The sequence below is a fragment of the Cucumis melo genome, chromosome 11 (assembly GCF_025177605.1).
Source record: "Cucumis melo cultivar AY chromosome 11, USDA_Cmelo_AY_1.0, whole genome shotgun sequence".
In the NCBI taxonomy this organism is placed as follows: domain Eukaryota; kingdom Viridiplantae; phylum Streptophyta; class Magnoliopsida; order Cucurbitales; family Cucurbitaceae; genus Cucumis; species Cucumis melo.
The window spans coordinates 15,487,835-15,502,169 of NC_066867.1; the positions used below are offsets into that span (position 1 = coordinate 15,487,835).

General features: G+C 35.0%; 2 long non-coding RNA genes across 2 annotated transcripts; one reads left to right on the forward strand and one right to left on the reverse strand.

The window, feature by feature from the left end:
- Positions 1-627: 627 nt before the first annotated feature.
- LOC127143828 (uncharacterized) lies at positions 628-2,118 on the forward strand. The gene is made up of 3 exons (XR_007815384.1): positions 628-903; positions 1,583-1,648; positions 1,731-2,118. It is a non-coding gene; the product is annotated as an uncharacterized LOC127143828 (long non-coding RNA).
- A 9,531-nt stretch (positions 2,119-11,649) lies between these two features.
- On the reverse strand, positions 11,650-13,097 carry LOC127143864 (uncharacterized). The gene is made up of 2 exons (XR_007815426.1): positions 12,700-13,097; positions 11,650-12,625 (listed from the first exon to the last, which is right to left on the reverse strand). It is a non-coding gene; the product is annotated as an uncharacterized LOC127143864 (long non-coding RNA).
- Positions 13,098-14,335: the final 1,238 nt, after the last annotated feature.

Genomic DNA, 14,335 nt, shown 5'->3' on the forward strand with positions numbered 1-14,335 from the left:
TTGGAAAAAATGCAAAATGAGCATTAATGTCGATTTTGAAAAGGCGGATGTTTAATGTCGGTTTTCCACCGACATTAAAGAGTAAGCTTTAATGTCGGTTTTAAACCGACATTAAAGGTCCGCCATTTTGAAAACCGACATTAAAGGTTCATTTAAATTTTAATTTTAATAATTTTATTTTTTAAAAAAATAACAAGCTTTAATGTCGGTTTTAAACCGACATTAAAGGTCCATTTAAATTTTTATTTTAATAATTTCATTTTGTAAAAAAATAACAAATTCTCTCTCTTACTTTACTCTTTCAATCTTCTTCCACTCGCAAACCCTTTCTTCTCCAAATGGAATCTGTCCATTTCTTCTCACATTCTCACCGGTGAATGCATTCCAATCTTCTCACGCCGTCGCCGTCACCGTCGCCGTTCTCACGCCGTCGCCATCGCCGTGGACGTCTTCGAATCTTCTCACATTTTTGGATTTGCTTGCATGAGCTTCCCTCCAAATTCCCCTTTTCATTTTCTTAACTTTCGGTGAGATCTCTCCAATCCTCTCTTGGATTTCATTTTCTCTTCATTCTATCAATTTCAAATACCAAACACTCTATCCTCTCATTTTTCTTCTACAGTTCTAAAGATAGGACAGAGGAAGATGATGAGGAGGATGATCGAGAGATTGATTCACATGAAGAGGAAGATGGTTAGGGAAATTTTGGCATTGACGCCACCATTGTAGCTTTGGAGGTTAGGGTTATGGAACCAGCTTGAAGTAGAGTTGGTGTTGAAGGTGACGGGATGCGATTTGTGAGTAGTGATTTTGATGATGCTGACATTTTCGTCACCGACAACAAAATAGTTCCATCTCATCCCGCTAGTTACAACGTAGCGGCTGTTGGCAGTGGTGAAGAAGGTAAGTGGGATTTTCAATGTTTCCTCATACTCGCTCATTTCAATTTTTAATCTCGCTCGCTCTTTGATCACCCTTCCTCGTCGTTGAAGATCAGAGCGTTCCTTTCCCCTCCCAAATATGCTAAAAGAATATCGCCTCCTTCTTCAATGACTTCCTTCTCCTCCTCGGTGGCTCACCGTTATTTTCGTCGGATGTCACCACCAAATGCTTCCTACTTGGAGAGATCTGCATCTTCGGTTCCTTTCGGTGTATGTAATATTCAGGGAAGTTGTGCTTCTAGTCACATGTTCCTTCACAGTGGTAACAGCTGGGAATAACACCAACTCTTCCAACAAAAGAACAACCGGATTTGTCAAACCCAATACCAAACCACTTGAGCTATACATATTATTCACAAAAAAAAAGAGAATTAAAATTAGAAGTACTAAAAAAGAGAGGCCAATACAATGTAATTGCCTTGTATATTGCTGCTTTTCTAATTTGATTGCTTTTCCATTTAATGAATTTTTAGTTCAATTTGGGTAATGGATTCCAACTGAATGCTGTGGTGAGTTGTTTTTTTTGTGTAACTGAGGAAGAAACAAATAAACATCTTTCCAATTTCCAAAATTCTTTCTGTACTCATTCAAAGTTTATTCTCTGTTTGTAATTGAGTCTGTTTTTTTTTTCTTTTCTCCAGGACTTTTGGCACCAAAAGATTTTCAAGGTTGGACTCGGAGATTAAAGCTGCGGTAGAGACCAATGAGTAAGCTTCCTTAATTAAATGCAGTCTCTGAAACAGTAATTTAATCTTAATTACATCTAAACCATGTTTTGTTTGTTATTAGTTTTTCTTAAGTCATTGCTGCGGCCGGAGAAGCTGAAACACACAAGAGAGGGTCCATTGGAAATGCATCAATAATAAGTTGATTTTGGTTGTTCCATATGGAAAAATTCTTTGAAGGGGTCGTCTTAATGTGGTTAACAATTTTGAATAATCATTGGATGTACAAGTGAGAAACTCAAGAGGATGAATAGTTTATCTTGTAACTTCTTGATTTTCAATTGTGATAAATTGTCTTGTATTTGTGGCATTTGGTTCTTGAAATTTTGGAGGATATTGGGCTAAAAGTATCGATTACAACGAGAGCTTTTAACCCTTTTGGAATTCATTTGACTGGGGATTAGGCTCTGCTGCATTGCTTCTTATAATGTGGAGTTGCTTTCTTAGTTTAACCTCCATGTCCTGCCTGGTTTACGTTCTTCTTAGTATGGTATATTCCTCTTTGATACGCGATAAAAAGTTTTTTTATGTTATTTTGGGTTATTACAGAATTAGGATCTGGATGTTGCTTGAAATGATAACGAGATTTATGAAGTTAAGTTCCCAACGGCAACAATTGGTTAAATGATTGACTTGTGGCTAAAACTTTACATTGGATCTTCACTGTTATAAATTTGACAATTGAGAAGCTAGAGATGTTTAACATTCCATCCACAAAGGTTCATACTAGTATTCAACTACCTTACTTTTCCATATAATCCTTGGTGGTGCCGTTGTTTTGCTACTCGTGGTTGAGTTAGGGTTACGATGAATGATTTAGATTTTATTTTCATGATGTAAGTTTGTTGAAAACATCACTGTAGAGGTACTTTGAGGTTTATTGTTCTGTTAATAGCTGACTCTTTGGTATTGGTAGCCGTTTGTAAAAGTGCATCTTTGACTCGAGAATTCTCTCCTGTTCCCTTCTCTAGCGTATAGTCCTGTTCTTTGAATTACGATCCCAGTAGATTTACAATGTCATGGAAGTGGGCAATAGTCGATATATTTTCAAGTTACTTTCATAGAATTATTTGTTAAGTTGCTTTACAAGGTTCCTTCTATTTTAGTTTAATAGTGTAATACGTCAATAAAATGAAATTTCATTTCATTATATTTATAGCTTAGTCTACTGTTTCAGGGAGCTGCAGGAGTTGTTGTTCAATATCTCGGTTACACTCCTGCACTTTTTATTGTGGGGCTCTTTGCTATTCTAGTCTTGCGGATGTATGCTAACTTTTGGATTACAGGGACGTTGTTTATAGTTGGAGGTACAAACTTCTTTCCATAAATTGGGCTCTTTGTAATTACCAGTTTAGTCTCATAAATTCATTTAGATTAGGGTCTGTTCTTGTTGATAGGGTTGAGACTCCATTTCTTTTCCCTCCCTATGATACATGTTTCTTTTCACACTTCTCGTTCTCGGTTTCCTACACAGACACATATTAATAATTAAAACTGTGGTACAGAGTTGACGACTAGATCTTTTCCATGGTTGTGGTTTGTGTGTCTTCATAGTAGCCGATAACCATAGTTTACTTCTATTTTTTTGTGATTGAAGGTTCAATGTTCCAATCTGTGGTATGGCTTTCCACAATGCCATAACTTTTTCTGTAATCAGCGGGGTAAAAAGGAAAAAATAAAAGCATCTTCCACATGTATTTCATAAATAAGTCTATTGGAGATAGTGGGGGAAGGGGAAGTATGGCAAAATTTTCACCATATTAGATGTTATGTTGACTGAACAAGTGCTATTTTGCATACAAATGTCGTCTATGCATCTTCCAAGATTGATATCCCATCTGTGAATTGTCACGAAGGTGTTACAAAGAGTATCAACTAATTTCTCCTTTTGTATGAAGTTACATGTACGAATAAAATGTCCATAATACTGGGAGGGAAGATGTTTATAGGCATATTATCTCTAATATAATTATTTTAAATTTAGAAATGACAAGTAGAGAAGATAGATGTTTCTAATATTTTCCAAATTTACTGCACACTGCTTGTGGTGGTTGCAATGAAGATCTATATGAACTTTTTATACTTCTACACACGACTATTCACCCTTATGCCCACTTTAATATCCGTTTCCCATAAGAGTAAATTTTCTTGATGAATCTGTACTCCACTTAAAGTAAAATGATGTCAGAGGCTAATGAAATTCCTTTCCATTTGCTTTTGATGCCAACATTCTAGTATTTAGTCACTCCTAGAATCTCTTGAGGAAAAATTGTACTAATGTTTGTCTTTTCTTTTAGGCTGTGCTTGTGCATCCTGATAAAAATATGGGAAGCCCATTGGCGAGTGAGTCATTTAAGAAGCTTCAATGTGCATATGAGGTAATTTTCATTTTTTGTCTTAGCTTTCTGTTTCTTCAATCATATCTGCCGGAGAGTTGAGTGGCTCTTCATCACAATTCTCAGAGGATATGATGTATGTATATCTAAAAGGTAGGCGTAGGAAATATTTTTCATGTAACAATCAACAGGATACCATATTTATTATTTATTCACAAAGTTCATTGTTGTTTCTAGTTTGTTGCCATATTTTTCAGTCAGGTTATGGCAAGGAGGAAATACCGCTGGCCCTGGTGTGGTGTTTTTTCTTTTGAAGATTAAAAAAAAAATCTTTGTGATATGTGGTTTGCTTGCTTTGAACGACCTTTTTTTCTCTTAAATAAGTTGGTTTCTGTTTTTTACATTTTTGTTTTGTTTGTGATATGGATACTTAGTTACGTAGGTTTCGGTTGCGAGACTTGCAATTATAACTAGGTCATAAAATTGTTACTTATCAATTCAACCATCTTGATGTCTTTTACAGGGAGATATCACTAAACAAATGACTGCAATAGAAGAAATGGTTGCAAGTGAGTACAATTAGCCAGACCCTTATCTTTGTGACAAGATCTTGAAGATGGTCATTTGTGAAGCGTTCTAGTTTGCTATTAGTTGCAATTTTAGTTATTACTCTCTCAATATATTCTTTTTCTTTCTTTCTTTCTTTTTTTCCAAAGGATGATCAGTGTATAATAATTAAGCTTCATAATTTCTTTGTATTTGGAGCCAAGTTGTATATAAATGTACACATTATTAAGATTTTATTTTGTATATGTACAAGTAAAAGATTTCATTTTTAACTATTTGGTGTCATACAAAATGGACAATAATGCAAGGATTTAATAAAAATAAATTTGAAAAAACGACATTAAAGACAGCTTTAATGTCGGTTAAAAAAAATTAAAGACATCTTTAATGTCGGTTATCCACCGACATTAAAGATAAACCGACATTAAAGGCCTTCAATAACACCTTCAAAGATGTCGGTTTATAACCGACATTGAAGGCCTTTAATGTCGGTTTATAACCGACATTAAAGATGTCTTTAATGTTGGTTATAAACCGACATTGAAGCCCTTTAATAACGCTCGCAAAGATGTCGGTCGCCAAGTGACATTAAAGGCCTTTAATGTCGGTTTTAAACCGACATTAAAGGCCAAATTTCTTGTAGTGCTAGCTTTAGTTAAAAGGCAAAATGATCATTTGGTCAAAATCAAACTTTGACTTTTCAAACCAAAAGTCAACATTTTGACTTTTTTACCATTTTATCCGTCTTGACTAAATTCGATCTCCCTAGTATAAATCTGCATTTATTTTCTCAAAATTCAAATCATATTTGAATATATTGTTGGGCAAAATTTGACTTTTCAAAGTCAAAAGTCACTCTTTGTCTTTTTTCAACTTTGACCATTATTTCCATCAATTTCGAACTTTTGAATAAGAATTCTCATTTGTATTTTTTATATAAATCCCTAGCTCTATCTCTAATCTAGTAATCGACGGCTATATCACTATATATTTGTTGTTTCTCTCTCCTCACTTAATTCAAACAATTTGAATCATTATATTATACTGTTCAAATTTTATTCCATATGAGCTAGTAGGGGAACCTAATGGACCTATAGATTAAGGGCTCCAACGATTCAAGATTAACTAACTAAACTCTTTTAGACCAACTAATCAACATTCGTTAGCTAATGGATCATTCCACTAAAGTTTTGTAGTTGCACACCCCTCACTGTAGATATATTTGTGTTTAATTTATTTAATCGCGATCGGTAAGTTAATTCTTCATAGGTTGTCCATGGCATCGGCTAGGTTAAAATACCGTTTTACTCTAAGACTACACCTTGCTCCTTAAGTCCCACTGATCCATTATTGAACAATTGATTTAAGATCCAACCTATAAATCGAATCCCTTTCGGGCCAATGAAAGTGTAAGACCTCTTGTTCAAGACTTGAATTTAATCCTTAAGGGAACAACCTATGTCCCTGAAGTAGGTAGCAGTGAATTCTGTCTTGCACCTTATGTTTCCAGCTATCCACCTGGCCTTACCCCAAAAATGGAAGGCTTATTGGGCCAGTGTTAATGAGTTGTCCTCACCTATGCAAATCTAAGAATAATCTCATATGAACAGGAGTTCATAGTTAGCTTATGATTAAGATTAAGTAATTATCTAGGTCATCAGTAAATCAAATAGTAAGTTTTAAATAGTAAATAGTGTTATAACGAAAAAGTGATGATTTCATTGTTCAATCTTATTAAACTCTTTACATATGATGCCCCCACTTTCATGTCCCTACATGAATGATTTAGGATCACATCATTTGTACTAACTACAAAGCGGGCTACATCCATAGTATCCCCCAAAATAAGACGTCCAACCTTATTCATATAATGTAAACCGTTTAGGTTACATGCTTGAACTTGATCCATGTTTATGTCTCTATATAAAGTTCAAGCTTACTCAAGATAGCTTCGAAATCTTAGTTTATTGGATTTAAGATTAAAATATTCAATTTCACGTTTAATTTCTCAATAACAACTTTATTGAAATAGAATATGATTTTAAGTTACAAACTACGAGTTTTAGGACATAAGTTCCAATATTGTTTTCATATGATAAAACTATGATTAGTAAGTTAATCCTTCACAAGTTGTTCGTAACCTCGACTTACTCTTTAAGTCCCACAAATCCGCTATTAAACAATTGGTTTAAGGTCCAGCCTATTTTTCCACTCCCAAATTCCATCTCTCTCTCAAATCCTTCACTCATCGGATTCCACAACTCGGTTTTAAGTCTGAAGAGTAATGGATCAACATTAGTGGTGGTTCGGTTTGAGTTCGTAAAAGGATTACAAGCAACCGGGAGTTTTGAAGGTATGATCGCCAAACCCTAATTTAATTTACTAGGTAAATGCATCTTAACTTATAATTAGATTAGATACAAATAGAGTTTATTTGATCCGATTTTTGTTGCGCATGTCTGTTTTTTCCATCATGTTTATAGTTGCACTTGGAATTACATGGAAGTCTTTTATAGACCCTAGACTTCAAACACAATTGAAATTGAAAAATTAAAAGATAAAATCGAATTAGACAAGATAAGACCCCTTATCTTATAAGATTTGGAAAAAGATGATAAGATCGAATCAGACAGAATATGACCCCTTATATGATAAGATTCTCATCGATTAAAAACCTAAAACGTGAAATTATTTATCTACTATAAACATAAGAAAGTGGTGGAATTTTCCCACAAATTACACTAAATTTATGCTATCTTATCCATCATATCATATAATGGCTAATTCCTTGTATAGCATAATAGTGATTACCATAAGATTATTACAAATATCATAATTTCAAACATTACAATATATAATTATTACAAATATATTCTTTACAAAAAAAAAATATAGAATTGTTGTTCAACGGGAAAAATGGAAGCAATCTCCTTCATCTTTAATAAAGTAGATTTATTAAAGAATTGTTGATGTCCTTTCTTGCATGTATTAATTGTGTATACCATTAATCGTATTCCATACGACAGATTACAGACTGGTCAACATGCTCACCATGCTTCTTTGCGACTTACGGTCGGGACCATCAAACGTAGTCGAACAATCCATGAAATATATACAATTTCATTTTTGCTTTGGGACTTTATCTTGAATTGCGCTTGTTGCTTCAATCGTTCCCTCAATTTCTGGATGATAGAATAATATTTATAGAGTAAACTAGAATATGTACAAAGTTTACTCATTAATTACACTAGAGATGCGAATGTACATTAATATTTTTTTTTCATTTTTTAATAATAATAATTATTATTGAATAGAATTTTTTTTGAAGACTCTATATGGTTCATATTTCTTTCTGAAAAAAGTTTTGGGATTCGAAGCTAACATAAGTTGTGAGTCGAGAAACGGGTCGTCCAGTATTGGGTTTTATGTCAAAACTCATAGATAGTAAATGTAATCTATTGATCTTTATTAATAAAGTGTTATTATTATATAATCAATAAGTGTTATTGATTATATTATTAGTTTTGTCTTAATAACCTAAATTCAATAAACTAACATCGTAAGTTATTTGATGAGTCTTAAACAGTATGTAGAGATATTAGGGATCAATGTTCGAGATACTGCTTAGAAGGTCTATAGTATAGGGATAAGGTTGGGTACCTTATCTTGGTAACATTATGGATAAGGCTCACTTTGTATTTGATACAAACACAATAATCCAACACGTTCGTGTAGATGACATGTCAGTAAGGGTATCCTATGCAATAAGTTTTCATAAGACTGGACCATGATATAATAACCACTAGATGTAACTCCATTAACTAGTTGCATTCCTAGTTCATTAGGATGACCTAGGTAACCTAGTCTTAATTATGAGTGTATTATGAACTTCTGTTCGTGAGGGATTGTCTTTTGATTTGTATGGGTGAGAGTGGTCAGATTGTCGACTCTATATGCGTATCATTTTGGGGACAAGACCAAATGGGGAGTTGGGAACATAATCACACAAGATGGAATTCACTCATTCTCGATTTTAGGTAAGTAGATGAGTGTTCCCTTAAATGGTATCTCCGAAACTTGAACAAAGGACTATACCCTCTCTATGGCACGAGAGGGGTTTATGTTTATTGGTTGGGTCATAAACAGGTTGTTCATTAGAGAAGCATTGTTATTTAAGGACTAGAAGTAACCCAAGGGTAAAACGGTAATTTGATCTAGTTGATGTTGTAAACACTTGTGAAGGACTAACTTACTAGTATTGATCTATATCCGTGGACATAGCAATATATCTACAGTGAAAAAAGTTCAGTTGTGAGTCTTTAATGGAGTGTGCACACAGTTAACAAATATTGATTAATATGGTTAATGAATTTAGCCAATTAATCTCATATCGTTGTAACTTCTAATTTATAGGTCCATTAGTTCCCTTTCCTAGCTTGTAAAGGATAATGAGATTTAATTGTATTAGTTGTAATTTGAAATGTTTAAATTTACATTGGGAATTAATATAATGTATGATACATTATAATATAAAATTTATATTTTAATTAAACTTTATGATATAAATTTAATTTTGGATATGATTCAAAATTAACTTATGAGAGAATAAAATATTTGAATGAGTTCAAATATTAATTTAATGTGAATTAAATTCATATGAAAACTATAGGTTCAAATTTAATATGTATATAATACACATTAAAATTATAGGTTATGAGAGAAATTTATATTTGAATATGATTCAAATTTGGATTAAATTAAATATACGATATTTAATTAACAATTAATTAATTGGAAAATTAATTAATAGTTTTATTTTATTTTATTTAATTAAATATGATATGATTAAATTAAAACTATAGGTTATGTGAGAAATATTTCATTTATGATTTAAATGAAATATTAATTAAAAGAAAATTTACATAGATGTAACAAAATACCAAACTATTTACAGCTCACGTAACAAAGCTCATAAAGTTAAACATTTTTTAAATATTTCAGGTTTGCCCTTCCATCTCTTTCTCTTCCTCCCGATGAAATCGTCTACTTCCTCCTACGATTTCTTTCATATTCTTTCTCCTATGATTTCTTTCATTGTCTTTCTTCTTTTCCTCTCCTTTTTTCCTGCGATTTCTTTCCATAATCTTTCTTATTTTTTAATTCTTTTTTTACGTCGTTAAACTTTTCCATCGTATTTCTTCTTTTCTTTCTTTTCTCCCTATGATTTCTTTCCATCGTCTTTCTTTTTTTCTTATTTTGCGATTTCATTCAATGTATATTCTTCTTTTTGATTCTTTTTTACATCATTTAGTATTTTCTTCGTTTTTCTTCTTTTCGTAATCTTTTTTACGTCGTTTAATCTTTCCATCGTCTTTCTGCTTTTCCTTTTTTAATGTATTTTCTTTCTTCTTTTCCTCTTTTTTTTTATGTTGTTTGAGTTTGGAAAACCAAATATAAACGATCGTGTACAAAAAAATAGCAAATCTAAAAAATCGTGTATAAAAAATCATTCAGATTGGAGTAGCCAAATGTAAACGATCGTGTAAAAAAAATAAATCATCGGTAGACAAATCTAAACGATCATGTACCAAAAGAATTTAAAAAATTATTTAGCCAAATTTAAACGACCGTGTAAACAAATCTAAACGATTATATAAAAAAATAAACGATCGTGTAGCAAAAGAATTTAAAACAATCATTTAGCCAAATCTAAACGATCGTGTAGACAAATCTAAACGATCGTATAAAAAATAAACGATTGTATAGTAAAAGAATTTTAAAAAGTCGTTTAGCCAAATCTAAATGATCGTGTACCAAGATTTGAAAAAAAAAAAATCATTTAGATTTGGGTCTCCAAATCTAAACGATTGTGTAACCAAATTTAAACGTCGCCAAATTAAACGATCGTGTAAAAAAATTAAATGATAGAATTAAAAAAATAAATTATAGTCATATCTAAACGATCGTGTACCAAACAATAGCCAAATCCAAATCTAAACGATCAAATCTAAACGATCGTGTAACCAAATTTAAACATAACCAAATTAAACGATCATGTAACAAAATTAAACGATAGAATTGAAAAATAAATTGTAGCCATATTTAAACGATTGTGTACCAAACAATAGCCAAATCTAAACGATCACAAATATCTAAACGATCGCGAATATATTACGCGCGTGTCGTTGACGGCATAATTGACGGGACATTTTTGGTATTTTACATGGTGGGCCTCTGGGCTTTTTCTATTTTCGAAATTGTTCTATACAGTGTAAATACTTTGCTGCTTTTTTATATTTTTTAAAAGACCCCTTAATTAAATATAATTTAATTAATTTTTTAATTTTTTAATTTTTTAATTTTTTAATATTAATATTAATTTAATAATTTATTATTAAATTAATAGGGAGCATGAGTGGTTTCCCACGTTCCCATTTTTTCTCTCAACTTCCTAAAGAAGAGGGAGATATCAAGATAACATCTTAGAACAGTTTTGGGGAGAACTTTGGATATTGCAATTCTCTAAAAAAGAAATTCTCTCTAAAAATTCCCTTCCAATTGACAAACCAATCTCTATATATTTTTTTTTAATTTGAAATCATGCTTAGCCATAAATTAGTTTTTGTCAATGTACTGTTATTTTTAGGTTCTTAAATTAATTTGAGTTATGGTCTCTGTTATTTATTTTGCTACGTAAGGCTCTTATTCCTTCATTATCTACACTAGAGAATCTGTAAAGAAGAATTAAGATGGAAGAGAGATGGAATTATGAACTAACTTGTATACAAGAAAGAGTGAAGGAAAGTCTATGTATTACTAGGCGATTAAGCAAGAAAAGAGCCTTGATGTGATATAGCTCAGTTAACTAACTTATGATTAAGGCGAGTACCTCTCGGTCTTTAAACACCACACTTACTCACATCTCGGGATCGAAATGACTAAACTGAGTTAATCAAGATATATCTAAAACGCTTCACTTACAAGACTTATAGAGCTTTACTTTTAAGGGTGACAACTTCTTGGTGCCTAATACCCATACTTGTTCTCCTTCCGGGATACAAATTGTAACGACCCAACTCCTTATGCTGAATCGAAGTCATTACTAAATATAGAACAAGTGGTTTAAGTCTAAAAATTTTATTAAAAGCATACGGTTCAAGAAATTCATTTATAAAAACATAAACAAGGTAGTCATGCAAAAATGTAAAAACGTTCTGAAATCCTACTCGGGCCCTATCTACATAAAAGATAGTGAAAAATAAAAAGTACTCAAACTCAAATGCTAAAATCTGAAATAAGAAATAAGCGGAAGCGGTAGTCCCTATGGCCCTCCTCGGTCTCACTTCGGGTCGCTCGCCAGCTTGCCCTTGCCTTTGCCTCGTCCTCTACCTGAAAACATAAAGTGGAGAGAATGAGTATAAAAATACTCAGTAAGGGACCCACTACTAGTCCCACTAGGTGCCTGTTAACTTCCTGTTAGAGTCCTGATAACTGGTACCCAATCTCTGGCACGTTCCCGAACACGTGCAATCATGCGCTCCCGTAGGAACGTAACTCTGGTCTTCGGTGCCCGGGGACACCTAGGACAGTCGGGATGCGAGGACCCCGTCGAGTCACTCGAGTCATGTCTATATCATGCTAGACTGGCGTCCCGTCGGACCACACAGTCCTCAATAGGTGGTGATCCCGAAGGACACCCATGCAGGTACGACTCTAACAGAATCAAGCTAACAGGTACCCTAATTTGCAGTATACATACACATGGCATCAGCATATAACATGTCACATAAATCATTTCTACACTCTCCGTCCCGACATTCGTCGTAACCATAATAAATCTTGCCACGCATAACAGGCTATAGCACAACTATATCGTCATTTGCATCATACTAACATTTATTTCAGGCATCATACTGTCAAACTCTCAATATGCAACATAGGGCATACACAGTCTCATACTTCAAACATGAAACTAGTAGTAGAATCTCTTACCTGGAGATCTACTTGTCGAGTCCTAACCGCGAGGCAGTACGCTTTCCAAGCGACGAAGTCCTAACTGTTTAATAAGTCAAAATTCGTAAACAGGTCGCCAACGACCAACGGTTCGAGACTCAATTGAATTTAACTTACCCTAGAAGGAGGTTGCAGTGCTCGAGCCCCTACTGAAGGAAATCCCGCGCTGCAGTAATTTCTTGGTCCAAGACGTCCCTTGAGGAAAATAATATAATTTAGATCCAAATTAATTTAACTAACGTCCGAGCATGGAGTCTTACCGGAAAAACCACAATAATTAATTAGCTTACCAAAATATAGGTGGATGGAGCCAATTTAGTCCTGGCGGCTCGGCTGGAAGAAGACAGGACCGGCTCGGCTTGGGCAGACGCGGCTCGGCTCGGTACAGGGATTTCGCGTGCGGCTCGGCTTGCAACAGGGGGAGACGCGGCTCGGCTTGCAACAGGGAGACGCGGCTCGGCTACACAAAAGCGCGCGGCGCGGCTTCACACGCGGGCGCGGCTTCACACGCGGGCGCGGCTTCACACGCGGGCGCGGCTCACGCACGGGTGCACGCGGGCGCGGGTCGGGTTTCCGGAGGGTGGCGCGCGTCGGTTCGGGTCGCGGGGCGGGTCTTCGGTCGGACCTTTGCGCGCGAGGCTTCGGCTTCCGGATCTCGGGTGGCGCGGCGGCTGCTGGTGGTCCGGCTACCGCGGCTTCGCTCGGCGACGGCTACGACTGGCGTTTCGGCTGCGCTTGCGTCGGATCGGAGCGGCGCGCCTCGGCTGGCTGACGGGTTGGCTGCGGACGCACGGAGGCGGCTTCGACTCGGCTTCGGCGTCCGACGGGCGCTCGGCTGCGCAGATCGGCTTGGACGATCTCCCGGCGCGGCTGGAAACTCGGCGACGGCTCGGTCGCGATTGCGGCTCGGCTGCGCTGCTGAACAGAGAAGGATGCTTGGCGGCTCGGGTTCGCGGCGGCGGCGGCGGCGGCGGCGGCGGCGGCGTGCGGCGGCTAGGGTTTCAAAAGGAAAATTTTTTTTTTTTTTTTTTTTTTTTTCTCCCTTTTTCTTTCTTTGAAAATTTTCCTCTTCCTCTTTACGCACGAGTCCCAAGGCTTCTTTTTAAAAGAAATAAAAATAATAAAAATAATAAAAGAATCTTTAAAACCCTCTTTCCTCTCTCCTCCAATAACCACTTTTGACCCTTTCCAAGGCCATTTATTTGTTAAGCCAATAATTTATTTCACCCCCCCTAACTTCATAATTAAACCATAAAAACTTTAGTTTAATACCAATAATAAACACACTTAGGATTAATATTATTAGTGGTCCAAAATAACAAAGGAAACCGAAAATGTTGGGCGTTACACAAATGATGGAAGTTATCTCTCCAAGGTGGAGTTTATCTCCCAAACTTCTCCTTGCATGTTAGCTATATCCTTGCTACTTTTCCTCTCGGGTAGTTGGCAATAAACACTGACCAGGTGATGACTATAGCTCTGCTAACACAATATAAGAATTATAAGTTAACCTTCTTATCAAGAACTTATCATAAATCTTAAACTACAAATAACACAATGATAGATGAACAGTAAATTGATGGAGGATTGAAACTAGTATAAATATGCAATGTATTAAAGAATATAGGTCTTCGGCCACTGTACAATATGAACAAATACATTACAATAAAATACAAAGAATTGAAAGAATATAAATGTCATTAGTGAAGGAACGGAAATTCTCAAAGCAGAAGCATATGAATGTCGTTCAAGT